At 38.8% G+C, this 20607-nt stretch overlaps 1 long non-coding RNA gene across 5 annotated transcripts in view; it reads left to right on the plus strand.

Moving 5' to 3' along the window:
- LOC105069652 (uncharacterized) overlaps positions 1-20607 on the plus strand; it is a 56840-nt gene that overhangs the window by 28612 nt on the left and 7621 nt on the right. For 4 of the 5 annotated variants that reach the window (XR_012502152.1, XR_012502156.1, XR_012502153.1 and 1 more), the window contains exons 3-7: positions 4036-4330; positions 5430-5531; positions 7429-7468; positions 15576-15699; positions 19920-20058. This is a non-coding gene — a long non-coding RNA (uncharacterized LOC105069652). Of the gene's footprint in view, positions 1-4035; positions 4331-5426; positions 5532-7428; positions 7469-15575; positions 15700-19919; positions 20059-20607 lie in introns of all 5 variants that reach the window. The other variant, XR_012502154.1, reaches the window with a different exon arrangement.

Consider the following 20607-nt stretch of genomic DNA (forward strand, 5'->3'; position numbering starts at 1 on the left):
GCCAAGATATGAAACGAACCTAAGTGCCCATTAGCAGATGCATGAATAAAGAAGATGTGGTATATACATACAATGGCATATTACTCAGCCATCAAAAGCATGGAATCTTGCAATTGCAACAACATGGATGGACCTACAGGGTATCAAGCTAAGTGAAATAATTCATACCGAGAAAGACAAATACTGTATGACTCCACTTATATGTGGAATCTGAAAACAAAACAAAACAAAACAAAACAAATGAGCAAACATAACAATACACAACAAAACAAAAAGAGTTTTAGATACAGAGAGCAAACAGGTGGTTGCCAGAATGGGATGAGGAGAGAAAAGAAGCGGGGGAGATTAAGTGGTACAAACTTCCAATTGTGAAATAAATGAGTCACAAGTATGAAATGTACAGTGTGAGGAATATAGTCAATTACTATGGGTATCTAAGTATGGTGTCAGATCTTAACTAGACTTATCATGGTGATCATTTTGAAATATATAGAAATAGAGAATCACTATGTTGTGTACCAGAAATTAAGACAGTGTTGTAGGTCAATTAAACTTCAAAAGACAATTAAAAAAAGAGACTACATCTGTGGTTACCAAAGTGGGGTGGGGATTCGATGAAGATGTTCTAAAGGTACAAACTTCCAGTTATAAATAACTTACTAAGGATGCAATGCACAACATGACAAATATAATTACCACTGCTGTATGTTATGAATGAAAGTTGTTAAGAGTAAATCCTGAGTTATCATCAAAAGGAAAAAATATTTTTTTCTATTTCCTTAATTTTATATCTATGTAACACGATGGCTGCTCACTAAATTTATTGCAATAATCATTTCATGATGTATGTATGTCAAATCATTATGCTGTACACCTTAAACGTATAGCACTGACAAACAGTGCTGTGTATCAGTTATATCTCAATAAAACTGGAAGGAAAAAATGACTCAGGGAGAAGGTAGCTCTTCCTCTCAAGTGTATGCTGTCTAACATAAGAAGAAAGCTGGACAGTTGGAGAAAGCTGGCGATTTACATGGCTACCTGTGAAAGCCCTTTCCTAGAAACTAAGGTGTTCCTTCCTACCATTAACCCCATCCAGCGACATGATTATAGCAAGGAGCCACCTGGCTTCAGTTACTAGACCAGGAGTGGGTTCATGAGCCAAAGTAGACTAGTAACCATTTCCTCAGAAATTTGGATACGGCATTAGCAATTTCTCCCTCTTGAATGGCTGACCTTGCAACCCTTGGAATATGTTTATGGTCATGACTTCCACTCTGTGATCAAGAAAAGGGGAGAAAATAAAAAGGAAGGGAGAAGGCTCAAGTGGATATTCAGGAATGTGAAAAGACAGAGAGATTCCTGCTGGTTGTGGAATTCCTCTTCTAATTCTTCCTGAGACCCAGCGGCACTCCTGTCCCGGGGTTCTAAGAAACTCCCCAGTATTATTTTGAATTATTATTAGTTAATTATTTCTTTCCTTAAGTTAATTTGAATTTGTTCTAACCCTTACCAGCTGGTGGTAACTGGAGCCAAATATGTTTGATTGTAAGCTAAGCTTTTAATATTTCCTGTAACTATTAGGGTTTTTTGTTGATGAATTAATAGAGACTTGGTATTAGACACAGATTATTTTCTTGAATGCCCCTACATTTTATGAAGTGGGCAATGTTATCCCCGGATGAATAAGCTGATATTTAGAAAACTTTTGTTACTCACCTTAAATTAGACAGCTATTAAGTGGTGAGGTTACTGTCTAATAGACTTCCCTCAGCTGGGTGCTGACTCTAATCCGTTTAGCCCCTAATTCGTAAGATTAGGTAAGATGATTTGCTAGTGGGAACTCTGAGATAGAGAAAGTCTACAAAATACTGATTTTCCTAACACTTTTCAATTTTCCAGAAAAGGAAATCAGTGTAATTTGGGGTTAGGAATGGAGATAGGAGGAGAGAGTGGTCGGTATTTAGGGGGCTGGTTACCAAAACGTATCCCGTTATGTCAGCTCTCTGTAATTTTAAACATCGGAGACTTCGTGGAGTTATGAAGGAAAGGACGTTATATAAGGGCTAGTCATTACGAAGTGAAGTCTGAGCATCACTTGGTTGGTATTCACCAGTGCCAGAGGTCAAAAGCTACCACTTCAAGCATTAGTGGGTTCTCCCTCAATGAACTTCTCCCAGGCAGGACTGTATAACTCTTTTCAAGTCTAGCAGTGTTGCTTTCACAAGTAGTTTTAATCACAAACATTCAGTTGGCCACAAACACATTCCTGTACAATTTCTTCATCGGTGCCTTCTTAAGAGTGAACTGAACTGTTAACTTACTTTTAAACAAAATGGAATAGTTGAAATGTCTGATGGCTTCCTATCAGCATAAAAAATATGAACAGCTGCAACTTGTTTCTGTAGGGCTAAGTTTTACCCAAAGAAGGACAAAAGAAAAAAAGTTGTCTGTACTAAGGGAAGACTAATGTTGTCAATGGAGAGAAATGAATATACCTACAGCTTTTTAAAATGTTGGATAACATAAAAATGGCTTTGAAGATTAAACGAGGAATATCCTTTTTACTATGATTCATCTTATTTCCAGGTGATTAGTAGTGTTGGACCATAGATTGTAAATTTACTAAAGGAAATGCAGGAGTAGGGTTTGGCGTACACTGCAAAAATTCAACAGGAGTAAAGCGGTTGATCAAACTTTGTAAAATGGCATGGCTGCTTTATAAAGAATGGTAAAAACATGCCTTTGAGGTCTCCTTTCATTGACAGCCCTAGAAGTCTTTCCCCATGAGTGAACTAATTGGTATATTTTCAACTGACCAAAGTTACACAACCATATTAAATAGATGTTAAATACTTTACGAGCACTCATAACCCACCACTGCCAATTAACAACTCTTCCAAGCTTGCGTTGTGCAGCAGCAGTAAATGAGAGAGGAGCTCCTGCAGCCACTGGCTGGACCTCTTAGCACTAGTATCTGGGCTGAGCTATGGATTCCGTGGTCAATGCTTGCTGCTTAGCATCAGAACTGGGCATTCTCAGCCCACCTGGAGATGATCAGTTTCTTAGTAGCCAACTTGCTCATCAAATCATTCAGTAAATCATTCCAGAGGCACGGCACAGAGGACGAGAGAAAGGAGATCAGGAGCCAGCTGCTGGATGTGACTCTTCCTTGGTGCTCCCCGTTGGGCATATGGCTTAACCACTGTGACTCAGCTTCGCAATCAGTTAAAGTGAGGTAATACCAATTCTAACCTCACAGGATTGCTATGAGAATTAGAAATGGTATTAATTAGAAAACGTTTAGGATGGTGCCTGACATTGTATAGTAAACACTAGATCATTGCTGAATATAAAAGCGAAATTCATTGATTTGTTCTGGCAGTACTTACTAGGTGCCTACTGGATGTCTGGCACCATGAGTTGCTCAAGACTGAGAAGGTACCTGCCCTCACAGGGCTTACGTTCTGGTTGGAGAAGGCAGACAATGAAAAAGTAAACAATTAAATAGACAAGATTATTGCAGATACTGAAAACTTCTGTGAAGACAATAAAGTTCAAAGTAAGTGATGAAATGAGAAGATCTGAGGTAGAGAGATAGGGAGCAGGTATTGGTCAGAAAAGCTCTCTTAAATAGTTAATATTTGCATTTGAAGCCCAGAGAGGAGAGCTAGAAAGCTGAGGGAGAACAGTCTAGTGAGAGTGGAGCTTTGCTGGAGGGGAAGGGGACGGTATGAGGTTGCAGAGTCAGACGAGGAGCTGATGATTAGGAGCTGGTAGGGCTTGCTAAGGAGTAGAGGTTTTGTTTTTAATTTTAAAGAGAATACATTTCTATTATGACTCCTTTGGTTACAAGTCAATACATTTTACTTAAAGAATAGGAAAAAACAAAAAAGAAAAAAATCTCGCTGCACCTACTCAAGACATATTCTAGTTCTGATCCAGGCAGAACTAGACCTAGACCTTCAGTAAGGACTTCGGGACAGCTTTTGTTTCACCATCTCTTTACTTTCTCTATTTTGGTTCCACTCCCAGACAGGCTTTTACCTTCCCATGGCAAGGACAGCCACCAGAATTTCCACACCAGCATTTGTTTTCCAACAGTTATAGTGAAAATACCTCAAGATAACTCCTAGTTTTGGATTGTCTCATGACAACAACTCATTTTGGAAGCAGTCGCTTTGCCACCAATCTGCCGTGCCTGGGTGACTTGCCAACCCTAGAGTCACAGGGTGGGGTCAGTCTCACAGGCGCAACATGCACAGAATGGAAATTTCCCAAAGAAAAATGTTAAGTGCTCCTAGCAGAATAAAGAAGTGAATTCTGGCAGGTAAGTGCAAAAGATCTCTATCGGATATTTGAAGGGTAAATTATATGCTCTTGGTTATATTTATTAGGCATAATAATTTTGATCCATAATTTGTCCATCCAAAAATATATATTTTTAAAAACTTTTCTATAATTTAAAATATATCCTCTCTTGAGCTGCCATTCTCCCTGATGGCAGAAAATATAATCTTATCAATACCAGTAAACTCAATCAAATGAGCAATTTCCCCCTTTACTTCATTCCTCTTTCCAGCTGAAATGATTTGGATGCCAGTGGGCCTATGTAGCACCGTGTCTTTGTGAGGTTGGGTTTGGGGGACCAGGATTATGGTCCAAGATCCTCATGTGTCTGCTCTGACATGCACCAGAATATATTTCATCTCCATTCTTTTTTTATGTTTTGGCATCTGTCTCCACTGTATCTATGGAGAAGGCAAGTTCCCATCTGGTGTGCAGGCACTGGTCCATGCACACAGCATCCTCTTGGATCCTCAGAGGAATTCACCCTCTCTGGGACTCTTCGGGACCTTTCTGTGGACCAGTGAAACTTTCTGATTCTCTCCAGTACCATCAAAACTTGGTGGTGGTGGTAGGGTACATCCAGCCCCTCTACCTGGACAGTGTGGCCCTGTGTCTACTCTTCCCCTGCGAACCACCCTGGGGGTGAGGATCACAAGAAGGTTTCCTGCCTCCTTAGGCTCACTCAGAGGCTACACACATAAAACCTGCTTTCTGATCCTCTACACCTCTTTTGGAAGGGGGACAGTACAGAGAAAATGGGATGAGGCGCTCCTTCAGAACATACCCAATCCGAGTCCCCACTGCCCTCTTCTCAGGCTCTTCTGCTGCTTTAGCCCGAACTTTTTTTTTTTTTTCATGGTTTTAGGGTAGAAAAACTGGCTCTTATGTTACATGCATTTTTTTCAACTCTATTGGTTACATACCATGATTTGAATTTTGGTCCTCAAAAGCCAGGCTTAGGGAACTCAAAAATCCTTTATTATATCCTACATCCTTTGCTTCACATTTTAAAGCCCCCCCCCCTTTTTTTTGAGAATTGATTCTTCCCTGTGCAGTGTGATTTCCTTTCTCCAAAGCAGCGAGCCCAGTCCGCACAGCTGATGTCTGAACTGCCCTCTGCTGCTCTGTGCTCCAGGCCGACTGTCAGTCTTTCCGGAATAGTGAAGGCTGTACCTCAACAGGTTAGTTTTTCTGAATCCTGTTTTCCAGGTGACCACTCTCACCTTGTTTACATCTTTTCCTAAGACAGAATTTTCAAGAGCTCCTCCAACGTGCAATTGTAAAATTCAGTCTTTGACTGTAAGCATCAAAATCTACCCTGGCAATTTTAAGCACAAAGGGTTTACTTGGATGACATCTGGGGCTCACAGATGGAATGGCATAAATCAGGAATTTGGGAAGCCTGTTACCACTACAGTGGTAAAGAATAACCTCTGACCATGACTCACATCCCTGCATCATTTACTTAGGTCCAGGGAGAGCATCCCATTGGCTTGGCCAAGATGACATTCCAGCCACTGCATGCAGTGGGCCAAAGAGAGGGGTTATCTGATTCCCATGACTCTGCAACAGGAAACAGAAGCTACTTCCCACCAAGACTGCACACAATGGGGGAGAGATTACTCCTTGAACAGAAATCAAGGTGGGATTAGGTAGTCAAAGAACTCATGGACAGGCAAAATGATTAGGCCCACTGCCACAATTCTGATTCTATATTTTATATATAATATTGCCTAGGGCTAGAGATATCATTAAGGTGCTATTGGGGAATATATGACCATAACCTCTTTCTGAAGATTAAAAATGGAAAAATCACTTCCATCCAAATCCTTCCATCAAGAAAGAACTTTTAAGACAATGTACTTAATTCCTCCTTCTGTGCTTTAGTTGGGCTACATTAAATGCATGGGAGAAGAGAGCACATCGACATTCAGTTCCTCTGCCCACTTGCACAGATCATTCGTTTCTATCAGCAAATAGAAAATGAGTGAAATGTTACAGCCAACATAAGAAACCCAGTTTGGAGAAGAATCAAGAGATACAGAAAAAACAGGTAAAAGAAGGGGAATGAGAGGAAGTCAGAAGTGTGAGATGGAAAGAAAAAAAAGAAAAAGATTTCCATTTACAATGATGCCTCAGAAACAGCTTCCAATGGAAGACAACAAACGAATCATTATCATGAACTGAAAGAATCTCCCTCCCTCTACCTCTCATCCTTCTTTCATTCCTCCCTCACTCCCCTTCTCTGTCTCTCTCTCTCCTTTCTCTTCAACTTCATTTTGTCACCAATATCCATTCCCTAGTATCTGCTATCGGGCAGAAGACGTGTGAAGTAACTTCCTGCAATCTTAACTATGCTTCTCACCCAAATGATCACCACAAAACGACAATGTAACAAAAAGTTGAAATACTATTCAGAGATTTCTGGGAATTTTTTCTCCTTCCCTTAAAACTTCTAGAATCACCTTTAATATGTTCATTGGAGCCAATCTGTAACTATTTCCCATACGAAGCTAACTTAAGAGCTTTGAGTTTTTTGTCATGGTAATGAGGTAAATAGTCATAACATGCTTTGAAAATATATAGTTTTGTGTAAATCTAAACTACAGTTCCATGTAAGCTTGCCCACAAATGTGTTTCCACTAAATCTGGCCAGCATACACCCAGTGGTGAGAAACATATAGAACTCCATTTCCCTAGCTTTAATGATTTCTTCAACAGAAGGGCCCTTTAGGTCTTAGTTGGATGTAGACCAACAAATTCTTTCACCCAGATCAACAAATTCATTCACCCAGTTGGATGTAACTGTTGGATAGGTGCGTCATTGGATTGGCTGCGTGTTTTTGATAGCGTTCAAGTTATATGGCTTCTTGTGATTCAAGTTATACGGCTTTTAATAAAAGGAAAAAACCATCGCCGTCATTATCTTTAATAATTATTGAACACTATCTTTCAGGAACTGTGCTCAGTGCTTTAAACATAGTGTTTCATTCAATCCTGACAACCACTCTATGAGATTATACACTGTTATGTATTGAGGCATGTACTGTCTTTGTTCCTAACATCTCCATTTTACAGGTCTGATGAACAGCAGTAAGCAGTGAGCTGAGCTTCAAAGGTATGCATATTCAAGAGCTCATGAGGCATTACATAGTCCTGAAAGTGATGGGCTAGAGCATTTGGGCAAGGGCTGCTTTATCAAATTTAGCTTTGTAACCAATACTTAAACTTAGGAGACTGATGAGTTGGAAGAAGGACTTCTGCAAAGCTCACCAAGACACTCTGAGAGGATCATTCTGCTTTACTTTCCTCACAGTGCTTCTCCAAAGTGAATGTGAGCTGAAGAGAGCAAGGACTTTGCCTGTCTTTTCACTGTTGTTTTCAGGGCATCTTAAAAGACTGACTGACCCATGGCACATTCTGAATGAATATTCACTGAATGTTAAAGTTTCATATTGAATTTCAGCCGTAAAAATAAGCTCTGTGCCAGATACCCAGATGAAATGAGAATCAGGCTGTGGTCCCATGGGTAATGTAATTAATCTGTTTTCCCAGTTCTTTCCTTTCTGCATCCATCTGCATGTGTGTGGGCATTTGTATATATGTGTTTGTGTACTAACAGAGGTTTAACTTCCATGTCTGTAGGGGAACATTCAAGTATTTTCTCCAATCTTAGTAGCATGGAGTCTGAAAATGTGCCAAAGACAAATATTTAAAGCACCAGTTGCCTTTGAAAATTATTTAAAGGACAACATATGAAAACAATTAAAAATATGAGCTGTTAGTCTGGCAGCCTAGGTTAAAATCCCTATAAATTCTAATTTCCTAATTAGTTACTATATTCTCTTTACGTTTCTCATGCTATATTAGCATCTTCTTTCCCTTGATTACAACGTTGATATTTTTCGTTCCATTTTCTATGAGTATTTCACTGGCTAGAGCTTCCATTTGAATGTTGAATAGAAGCAGTAATAGCTAGAATCCTTGTTCTGTTCTTGATTGTAAAACAAATGCTTTAATTAAAATAAATTACAAAAGTTGTATATTCTTGTTAGATTTCCATCGGTAATTGTGCCAGTTGTCAACTTATTTCCTCTTGGCTCCAAATATATACTTTCTTGCCTGCTCTTTGAAAATGGAGATGGGCCCTTTAAATGTTTTTCCTTTGACAGCTGGCATGACGTTAAACTTTGGCAGTAGAGAGCAGTAGGGAGACATTGCAGAAGGAAAGGGTTATCTTTCCTGGTTGCAGTGTGCTCACTGGGCATGTTCCTGCAGCTCGCAGAGATTCTCCAGTGCCTGTCTCCTACCGTACAGGTGGCTCTCCCAGTATCTGGCCCTTGAAGCACAGCAGCTTTTCCAAGGTCTGGATTCTACAGAACAGGCAGCTTCTCCAACACCAGGCTCCTATGGCACATGCAGCTCCCCAATGTCCAGCTCCTGCAGCACAAGCTACTTCTGCAGCATGATGCTCCTGCTGTGCATGGAGGTCAGGAGCAGCCAGTGCCTAACAGCTTCCACTGACATCCCTTTGTATCATTTCATTGCATAGTTCTTCCAACAAGACATCTTCCCATGAATGCTTTCCCCAAAATCCTAGAGTACGTATTCAGCCGTTTCTAGAGGGCCTATTTCCAGCAAGTTCCACTGGTATGACACTACACTAACTTCTGTGCCCTCCTTCCTCTAAGGAAATCTGGATCTGAGCTGGGGAGAGAAGAGACGGGGTCTTCCTTGGGCACTGGGTCTCTGCCATAGGGGTGGTGCTGCCTCTCATAGTTGCCATGTTCTCTGGCGTTCTCTTTACCTCTAGCTAACCAGTCCCTCACTGATTCCAACAGCTTGTTATAGTTAAAAATTCTTTAAGCTTTCCCTGTTCAAATTGCTGTGTTGTTTCTGTCTCCTAATTGGACCCTGACTGATTTGCCAGGTTAAGTAAATTTTCTTCTATACCAATTTTGCTAAAATTTTTATTGTAAACAGTATGAACAGGCACTGAATTTAATCAAAGGCCTTTTCTGCACAAATTGAAATAATGATGTCTCTCTTGTTTTAAATTTGATAATGTAATGCTATATGTTAATTTTGAAAAATATGAAACCATCCTTTTACTCCTGGGACACGGTTGAGATTTTTTATGCACTGTTATCTTTGGTTTGCCAATATTTTCTTAGCGTTATTGTGTATATGTACAATACATGTAAATTTAAATTATAATTCTCTTCTTGTTTGTCCTTATCTGGTATTAGTTTTGAGCTTATGCAAACCTTATGAAACATCTTGGAAAGAGTTAGACCACATCTATCATCCCAGTTCCTTTTCCTTCTGGCCTTCTTGTCTTTTTGTTTGAGCAGCTACTATAGAATCTCTTCATTCTCTTTGCCTTTGCCTTAGATCCCCACCATCTTTAATTTGGGCTCTAACAAAGGCTTCCTCCTTTACCCATATTGTAGCTATCCAAGTTACCAGCTTCAGACAGTCCCCTGTTTTCTTACATAATACTCTTGAAAACTTATCAAAGGCAAATATGTGCAAGCCACTAATAGAATTATGTATTATAAGAAAAACTCTCTTCCTGGAGGACTAAAAATTGATCCCAAATTCCTAATTGCAGTTTACCCTTTAGACACAGACTTTAAAAATTTATAACTAATATATCATATGTGTTCTTTTACTTTGTTCCCTTCTTTCCTAATTACTCATGTAGTCAACAGGTTTAGGTTCAATGAGTCTCTGTGTTTAGACTAATGATTCCCATCTTTGTCTCAAGTTTATTAAGTTCATGAGATCTTTGCTTGTTATTACTGGTGTCAGCACTTTTTTGGGGTAATATTTCTCTTTGTATAATAATAAGAGTAAAATGCAATTAAATATACAATTAAAAAAATTTCTGTGCTAAGATGCTGACATTCTTATAAATTATAAAGCAAGCACCACCACCACAACAAAGGTAATTTATTGAATGGGGTATAATCATGTAAATTTAGAACATAAAAGGTAATTTTAGATTTTTCAAACATAATGTCTGAAAGTGAGTATTGTTTGAAGATATCAAAATGGTCAAGGGCTCTATTTACAAAAGCTTTTGATGCTTCCTCATTCCCTTAGAAACAAACCTAAACTTTGGAGCACATCATTTAATGCCATCTGCAATCCCAGCTTACTTCTCGAGCTGGGCTCTCACTTTCTCCCACTTCTTTTTTCCCCATGGATGACTCAACCGTTCTCAAGTGTGCCTGGTAGTCATGCCTGTTTCTGTGGTTATGACTTGCTGTCAGTCAGCCTTTACCTTCACATCTTCCCTCCTTTCAAAGTCACTCTAATTCTCCTGTCTTTTGGAAACACCAACTCCAACATGAATCTTTTCCCTTTTCCTTTAAGCACCTCCAGAACAAATTAATTTCCCCTCTATGCTCCCATAATACTTCATTGTTCGGAACTGTATCTTCTGATTAGAGATAACTGTACCAGTTTGGGGTGCAGTATAAAGCACATTTCCTTTTACTATTTCAATTAAATAGCTTTGGTCATCATCCAACCTCTTTCAGTAACGTCCTCATGTTCCCAGGGTCTACATTGTAGAATAATTTAGAGAATAATAAAAGTTCTAATAGCTTGTTGGCACTTGTGTGGTGCTTACTATGTGCATTTTGTATACATTAAAAGTACATTAATGCATTTGGTTATGACAACAACCCTGTAAGTAGATATTATAATACCTACTTAATACAGCAGGATACTGAGGTTCAGAAGGATTAAATAACTTGCTTAAGATCACACAGCTGGCCTCTACGGCCTGGGTGCATCACTCTAAGGCTTATGGAGAGAGATGCTGCAGGCAAAAGGTGAACACACTGGTTTTGTGAGTGACTCTGAAAACCAGGGTGGCACAGGCAGCTTTGGGGGCTCAGGTGATAGTGTGACACAGAGTAAGAGAGACAGACACCCTTCTCACTTCGGAGTGGATCTCATTCTGGCTTCAGTGCAGTGAGGATTCAGGGGAAGCCAGTGGCTTAAATACCTTAGAGGGTTCCGCTTGGGCAGCTCTGAAAGCCACCATTCTTAGCACATCTGTTGGCCATCATGAGGGGCAGAAGCAGCACTGACACAGGAAAGGCTTCAGGCTCAGAGTGTGCTGATGAGGAAAGCTTTGGGGTGTTAACTGTTGCTGGGGAGAGCTCTCTGGAAATGTCAAGAGGTAACCAGATGAGACTTGGATAAACGGTCCTCTGTTATGAGGGAGTGGGCAGGAGACACTGAAATCTGTATTATTATGATTAGTGAGATTCCATAGTGCTTACTGCTTTGTGAAGTCTAGAACCATTTTGGATGCCCAGATGATCGTATCTATTATCCACAATTAGCTTTCAAGGTATGCACTGTTATTTCTGTGTTAGAAGTCTAAAAAAAAAGGAACTCAGATAAATAACTTACTCAAGACAAGGATTCTTGTTTGTAGCACACCCGAGGTTCAAACCCAGCTATTTCTGACTCTGAAGTTCATATTCTCTTCACTGTGCATGCTGTCTTCCCAGAATGATGGGGGAAGAATACTGTTGTGTCTCCTGTTTGACACACACAGGTGAGGCATTCCTTTCTCAGTGCTTGGCATTTCTCATGACCTAGGAATTAGAATTCATTGATATTTTCATAAAATGAAGTCCCCAGTGAAAGACTTTTGTCCTCACCCAAGTTAGATAAACCTCTGAATGCTGCTACAATCTCATGATTCCCAATGTGGTTTTCTTTAGAAACCGTGAGTTCAGATGTAGCTATCACTTTTAATGTGTGGATGAAGGCGTGTGTATACTACAGTTGTTCACTATCAGCTCATATGGCAGACAGATGAGCTAGACCCTCCATTTCCCACAGTACACAGTCCAGCCTCACAGAAGTAATTTCTTCATGTTTACAACAAAGTGTGTTTCCCAAGACATTATATGCTTCAAAAATCTGCACGTTATCTTACTGAAGAAATTCTCTGAACCTCTTCTTATACTAAAAAAAAACAAAACAAAACAAAAAGTGAAATTGTGTTTCAAAAGTAGGAAGGAGAGAGGGTGTTATAATATTCTCAGTTGAAATATAATCCAATCAGGTGATTCTGCATTATATTAGATTCAGTTCAAATCCATTCTGATGAAATTGTAAATTTGATTTTTGTCATAGGAAATGTGATGATGCATCAAATTTAATTTTGGGTAATTTATGATACCATAATTTGAAGAAACTTCAATTCATTCCCAAGAAGGGGGAACACCCTTGCTTATGGCCAAAGTTTCACTGAGAACCTTAGTTCAATTGTTTGCTGATTCTATGTGGGTCAGGGAAGCATATCTGATTCATTTGGACACCTCAGCTGAGGGTGTGAATTTTCCCCAGGGTGGATTACTTTATTTTGTAATTAATTAATTAGTTAATTATTTTAATTGAAGTCTAGTTGATTTACAATGTTGTGTTAGTTTCAGGTATATAATAAAGTGATTCAGTCAGATATATATATATAAACACACACAAATATATATTAATCTATTCTTTTTCATATTCTTTTTCACTATAGGTTATTACAAGATGTTGAATATAGTTCCCTGTGCTATACTATAGGCCCTTTTTGGCTAACTATTTTATATATAATAATCAGGGAGGGCTGCTTTAATCTGTACCTGCTTCTGTTTCTCAGCCTGTCTGAACTGATTGAGTCAAGTTAGTAAAGTGACTCCATCTTTCCTTCCCTGTACCTAATTCTGACCGGCTAAAAATTAGTGAAGTTTCAGAAAATAAATCCTAGTTGGGTTAAGAATATAAATCCCCATGTTACACAAATAGGGTTTTTGCTGGAATGCACAAATGTCACAGATTTATACTTATGTAAATGTATACTTTTTAAAAACTACATGTAGAAGAAGGAAGAGAGAAAAAAAATTTATGCCTGGGAGTCAGTCCCTTACAGTTACATAAAAGTTTCCAAACCAACTGCCTGAAGGAAACTCAAGGATATATTTTGCCAAGAATGTTTCCCTCTAGTATTTTAATCTCAGTTAATTCTGGGTGTCTCAGAAAATGAATCCATTCTTTTCTAACATCTTTAATTTGTTGGTGTTCATGATTGTCGGCATTTTATTTTGAATCAAAGTGTGAAATGGAACATTAGTTCCAAAAAGATGCACTTCGAATTTTGTACTCGGTAAGAGTCTAAATAGGTTGTTTTGAATATTTGAGGTTTTTCTTCCTCTTTTAGCAATCACGAATAAACTACTGTTCTTGCACAATCTGGATGATTAAATGACAAAGCTTGGAAGTGAATTCAATCATGGAATAACACTGAAGACACATGAGGGTTGTATTGATGCTGGGCGAGGTATTTCATTGAAATGGTTGTTGCTTCTTGACAAATGACGTATCACTGCTTTTGAGTCTGGAGTGTGGGAGGCTGATGGACTGCTGAAAATTTAGCAGACTGTTAGGACATCTTAAGACGGAAAATTGGTCAAAAAAAATCTTTAGAGTCAGCGTTAGAATCAGAAAACCTTGCACAATGAAGGCTTGCTCTGTTCTCTTAGCTAGGAATGCACAACCTCACTATTCTTCCACCACCCCATCTCCCACTGGGCACACTCTTCTTATAGTTCTAAATTCAGCTCAAATACCACCTTCTCCACAAACTCCCCCCATATTCTCCTTGCTCCTTTAAAGTCAGTTCTCTTCTTCAAATGCCCAGATTATTACCTGTATCTTTCTTGAAGCAGATTTACTCCTCTTTATTATGATCATTTGAATCCCTGTCTTACTTCCCCTACTTGATTCCAAAAGTTCTTACTTTTCAGGTTCATTATCTGACTCATCTTTGAATTCTTCATAGGGCTGAAGTTGTGCTGTACACCAGCCAGGAATAATCATGAAGAGAGCTTACATTTAATGAGAGTTTACTATGTGCCAATCAGTCTGAGGGGTGTCATTTAATACTTCAGAAACCATGCAAGGGAAGTGCTATTATTATATCTATTTTCATAAGTGGGAGATCAGAGACTTAAAGAGAATGAATAACTAATAAATATTCAAACACAAGACTCAAACCCAGACAGTGTGATTTCAGAGATGGGGCTGTTTTGGGAAAAAAAAAAAAAAAGGGATATTAAATCAGAAAAAAAAAAAGAATTTTCCCACAAATTAACAGAATCAATACCAAAAAAAGAACAGAGGTTAAAATTATGTGGTTCCAACCTTCCACTACAAAAGTAGTCAAATAATCTAACCCTCATCTTTCAAGCTCTAACCCTTGCTGAACCATTACAAAAACAGCAGTCCGCGTTTTCCCTCCATCCACAGTTTTCTGATCAGATTTACTCTAACCTGCAGAGCCACAATTTAAGTCCAGGAATACTGAAGTCCGAAGCTGTGTTAGCAACCACTCTGCTAGAGCCTGTTAAGCCCATGAAGGTCTGCCCTCAGCTTCTGTTGTAGTCATTACAACCCATTTCCACTGTGTCCCTCTGTCGCCCTCTTGACAGCTCATAGAACCTCTCCCTTTACAGCCTGACTCATAAATTCTTAAGCTTCTGATTTCTCCCCCAGCCTCCTGTCTCTAAGGTCAAACAAACCACCTTTATCACTCTTTCCTGGAGGTCAAATTTTCAGGCCTTGCAACATTATTACCACTCCTCTTTGTGCTCTCTTCAAGTTATGCACACATACCATTAATATTAAGTGACTGCTCTGAATCATTCAATTGTTGATCTAGTAATTGTCATATGCATTTTTCTGAAAACAATAATTGCAAGATTGCACAGGCCAATTTGCTAACTCTGCTGTCATGTGCGTGAATATTAAATAAACACAAGGGAGCAGATGAGAGGACAGGGAAGTCACTGCCAGCTGGAACTTTAGAACAGGATGATGTTCTGTAACTTCAAGAGCCACTGAGCACAACTGAACCTTGTCTGTTTTTGGCAATATACTAAGGACACATGAAATACTGTGGCTTCCCTTCCCTGCCCGCTATGCTTTGGGGGCATATAGAACTGATCTACGTATAATGGCAAGCAGCCTAGGAAACCTGATTGCATGGTACTTCGAGTTAGAGTGTGGCTCAGAACAACTTTTGGCATTTTCTTTTTCTTTTTTTTTGACGTATAGTCAGTTTACAATGTGTCAATTTCTGGTGTACTGCATAATGTTTCAGTCATACATATAAATACATGTATTTGTTCTATTCTTTTTTATTATAGGTTACTACAAGATATTGAATATAGTTTCCTGTGCTAAACAGTAGAAACTTGCTGTTCATCTATTTTATATATAGTAGTATCTGCGAATCTCGAACTCCCAATTTATCCCTTCCCACCGGTAACCGTAAGTTTGTTTACTATGTCTGTGAGTCTGTTTCTGTCTTGTAGATAAGTTCATTAGTGTCTTCTCTTTTCTTTTTTTTAAGAGTCCACATATAAGTGATATCAGATGGTATTTTTCTTTCTCTTTCTGGCTTACTTCACTTAGAATGATGATCTCCAGGTCCATCCATGTTGCTGCAAATGGCATTATTTTATTGCTTTTTATGACTAAGTAGTATTCCATTGTATAAATATACCACATCTTCTTTATCCAGTCATCTGTTGATAGACATTTAGGTTGTTTTCATGTCATGGCTATTGTATATAATGCTGCTATAAACATTGGGGTGCATGTATCTTTTTGAATTAAGGTTCCCTGTGGATATATGCCCAAGAGTGGGATTGCTGGATCATATGGAAAGTCTATTTTTAATTTTTTAAGGAATCTCCATACGATTTTCCCAAATGGCTGCACCAAACTACATTTCCCACCAACAGTGTAGGAGGGCTCCATTTTCTCCACATCCTCTCCAGTATTTATCGTTTATGGACTTTTGAATGATGGCCATTCTGACTGGTGTGAGGTGATACCTCATTGTAGTTTTGATTGCATTTCTCTGATAATAAGCGATATTGAGCATTTTTTTCCATGTGTCTATTGGTCATTTGTATGTCTTCATTGGAGAATTGCTTGTTTAGGTCTTCTGATTATTTTTGGATTGGGCTGTTCTTGTGTTATTAAGTTGTATGAGCTGTTTATATATTCTGGAAATTAAGCCTTTGTCAGTTGCATCACTTGCAAATATTTTCTCCCATTCCATAGGTTGCCTTTTTGTTTTGCTTATGGTTTCCTTTGCTGTGCAAAAGCTTATAAGTTTAATTAGGTCCTATTTGTTTATTTTTGCTTTTATTTCTATTGCCTGGGTAGACTATCCTAGGAGAACATTGCTAAGATTTATGTCTGAAAATATTTTGCCTATGTTTTCTTTTAGGAGATTTATAGTGCCTTATCTTATATTTAAGTCTTTAAGCCATTTTGAGTTCATTTTTGTGTATGGTGTGAGGGAGTGTTCTAACTTCACTGATCTATATGCTGCTGTCCAGTTTTCCCAACACCATTTGCTGAAGAGACTGTCTTTTCTCCATTGTATATTCTTGCCTCCTTTGTCAAAGATTAATTGACCATAACCCTGTGGATTTATTTCTGGGTTCTCTATTCTGTTCCTTGGATCCATATGTCTGTTTTTGTGCCAATAGCTCTGTAGTGTTGTCTGAAGTCTGGGAGGGTTATTCCTCCAGCTTCATTCCTTTCCTTTAGTATTTCTTTGGCAATTCTGGGTCTTTTGTGATTCCATCTAAATTTTAGGATTATTTGTTCTAGTTCTGTGAAAAATGTCATGGGTAACTTGATAGGGATTGCACTGAATCTGTAGATTGCTTTGCATAGTATGGACTTTTGTCATTTTCTTCCCATTAAGACTCATAATGACACAGTAATCCTGGTTCTTTTCTATGTTCCAATATTTCTGTGCTCACACTATAGAAATCACTCAATACAACTTTTCTTATACACACGGCATACAGATTTTATGATATTATAGAGAGCTTTAGTAGTGATCTCAGGGTTTTTTTAAAAAATTAATCTCTGTCAAAATACACGGAGTAAGAAGAATTTCTATATTTTCTTGCACACACTATAAAATACAATGCCACCTCAACCAATACTTTTAAGGGTTTTTCTTTTAACTTGAATTTCTCTAACAGAAAAAGTATACAAAAGCAAGCACTGAGTAACTATAAAACACAGTCTAAGTCATCATAACTACTATTACTATTGTAGTTATTATGTTTATTGATGTTATTAGGCAGAGAAACAGTCATCACCAGCACCTTCTTAGCACATTCGGGAATGTGAAAATTTAATTTACTTATTTTGGTGATGAATTCCCCTAAGAAGTCTCACCTAATTATGTACTCAAACCCATCCTGAATAGGCTCTTACTACTGAACCACGCATCATTGAAATTTGTCTCTGCATCGCCTTCTTTTGGCTTTGATTCTAATCTGTTCTCTTAAGATCGTGTATGTCTCAGGCCCAGTGTTGCCCAACTTCGGATAACTTCGAGGAGCATACAAGTCACCTGGAGGTTTCGTTGGTAGCCCCGTTCTTAGAAGGTCTGGGTGGGCTAGTTCTAACAAACTTTCCAGTGTTGCTGATGCTGCTGGTTCTGTGGACAACACTTTGAATAGAGAACAGCTTTATGTATAGTAAGTTCTTAATTAAACCAGTGTAAGCAGTATCTTTGATTCTTTTTTTAAGGGCAAAGCTAATCAGTTTTTCAACAAATATTACTGAAGCCCACCATGTGCCGAGTAAATCAAATATTCTTCGTTCTAGTGAAGAGTCACTTACTTTTTTCCATTTCCACTGCTACTACCACCCAAGTTCATGCCCCTGTTATCTCTCTTCTGAACTTTGGCAATAGCTGCTGAATGCATCTCTCTACATACATTCTTGCTTCTTTCATTTTTTTTTTTAATAGCAAAGGAATGGACTTTTTAAAATGCATTTCTAATCATAGCATTCTGGTGTATCAAATACTTCAAAAGCTTCTCATTGAATTTTAAGATAAAATCCCAAATTTTATTGTAACAAAAATCAGCAAAAGCCTGCTTACATTAAGACCTTCATCTCCCATCACTCTCTTTCTGGCTTTTGATGTTCTAGCCCGTTTGGCTCTCTTTCAGTTATTAAATTTGCTAAGCTTCTTCTCAACCCAGGTCTTTGGCATATGCTGTGGCTTTGCCTGAAATGTTCTTCCTCTCTGTCTTTATCTAATACTATCCATCCTTCATAACTCAGATTAATACTGCTTCATCAGAGAACGCTCATCTGCCCTTCTAGATGAAGTCAGGATATTGGGTTACAAGTTATCTTAGTGTCACTCATTTTTTTGGGAGGTCACTTTCACAGGCATAATTACATTAGTCTGCTTCCTCTGATAACCAGTTGCATGAGGGCATGGATTTTGTCTGCCTTTTCTTGCATTTTATACACCTAGTCCCCAGTGCACTTCTTGGCATATAGTAGATATCAAAAAATATTTAATAAATGAATGATAAAAAAAAATAGAAAGAGACTGGAACATTCTATTCCATCTGTATCCCTCTATTGAAGACAAAAATAGTTTGCTAATTTTCAAAGAACCAGTCTAACAAAATATACATCATTTAAATGTTTTCTAGTCTCTTAGATGTATCCATGAGGTGTTTTCGTATCTTCCAGTGCCCCCATGTCACTTCCATGGTATCCGTTTTCCTCTAAATTTCATGAGATGACTCATAGAAAACTTAAATTACTTGCAGGTGAAAAAACCATCCAGCTGTTTGAAAAGCATTTAATATACTGCCATATACAACCTCCTGCTGCTTCATAAACTGTTTCTGATGACACACACTCTTCATATACAGTGAATTATCACATGTGTTTAAGAATCCTTTGTCAAAAAGGAAGATGAATCCCTGGGAGCTACATCCCAGAAAAGCTTTGTAATTACATTATTATTACATTATTTGGGTGTCTGATAAAGTGATATACTCATCTTTTCTCTGGTTGACAAAGTTCATTTGTGAAAATACGTGTTGAATCTATTTCTTGAAATTCTGCCACCACTTTGGGGCACAGGGGGAAGGAAATGGAGGGATTCCTCCTGATTATCCTTGAACCCTGCAAACCTCCAGGATCTCTTCACAAAGCTTCATTTCAGAATTTTTTTCAAGGTCTGGAAAGTTATCTTTAATTTTCCGAAATCAGTGGAGAAGCAAAACTAATTATGGAAAATCCATCTATCCATCTTCTGCATAGAAAACAGGAAAATACTTCAAATTGGAGGACTGAAGTAACAGAGTTCATGGCTTGGTTCACGTATCTCCTGAAGGCCTCTGTTACTGTCCAGCCCAAGAGGGCGGCAAGCAGTGACCTCGGCCCTCCCTGGGGTTAACACATTCTGCATTTCCACAGTAGTGATTCAGCTGCATTTTAAGCCCCAAATGAAGTGGGGGGCATTATTCTCCGCAGGTCTGCCGTGGGCTCCCGGCCAGCAGCAGCCGTCAGCCCGGCGGGTGCCAGCTAGTGCTCAATGCAGACTGACATGGAGCCCTTGGCTGGGACAAAGGAGAGCCTTGTACTTATGGGAAAATGCTCAAGTTGTCTATTCTCTTCTTGTGGTTGTTGCTTTTCAGTTCAAGTTCCACTTAAGAATCATCAGAAAAAAGCTGCTCCATCCACAGAGGCGGCAGAAACATCCATTCTCACTGGCACGGTGCATTAACACAGCTCAGCTGAAGGTCACTGAACTCCTGAACCAACCAACAGGGGATGGTAGGTGTTCCGTAACTGAGGGGGTCCGAATACACCTCACCAGGTTGCCCTCGGTCCCCTCTTGGCCCTGGCTCTAAGTCCTACTCACTTCTTCCCTGTACACCTCTAATCTTAACCCTATTTCCACAGCTTTAATAATATGGATATAATAAGTACTCTTCTGTCTTTTTTCTCTCTTCTAACAAAGCTTGTTTCAATTTTTGTCGCCATTTTCATTAATCATTTGAGTCAACACCCTTAAGAAGTTTAAGCTTTAATCTTTGAGCTGAATTTCCTAGTTTATAAACAGGGTAGACGGTTAAGTAACCAGTCTATGAGTGAGTCAGGAGGGTCAGTTTGTTCCTACAGAACATTTGAAGACTTTTTGTTTTTGTGGTATTTTGGATATTCCCCTCTGATTTTCCTTTCCTTCCTAAGGTCACATCCCATAGTTATATCCCCAGAGAACCCCAGGATATGCTAACATACACCTTCACCTTGCCAGTTAGGTTTGGGGGGAAACAAAGGATTTTAAAATGACCCGCAGGAAATAAATCACCTCTCATCTTC

The sequence above is a fragment of the Camelus bactrianus genome, chromosome 25, assembly GCF_048773025.1.
Source record: "Camelus bactrianus isolate YW-2024 breed Bactrian camel chromosome 25, ASM4877302v1, whole genome shotgun sequence".
Taxonomy (NCBI): Eukaryota; Metazoa; Chordata; class Mammalia; order Artiodactyla; family Camelidae; genus Camelus; species Camelus bactrianus.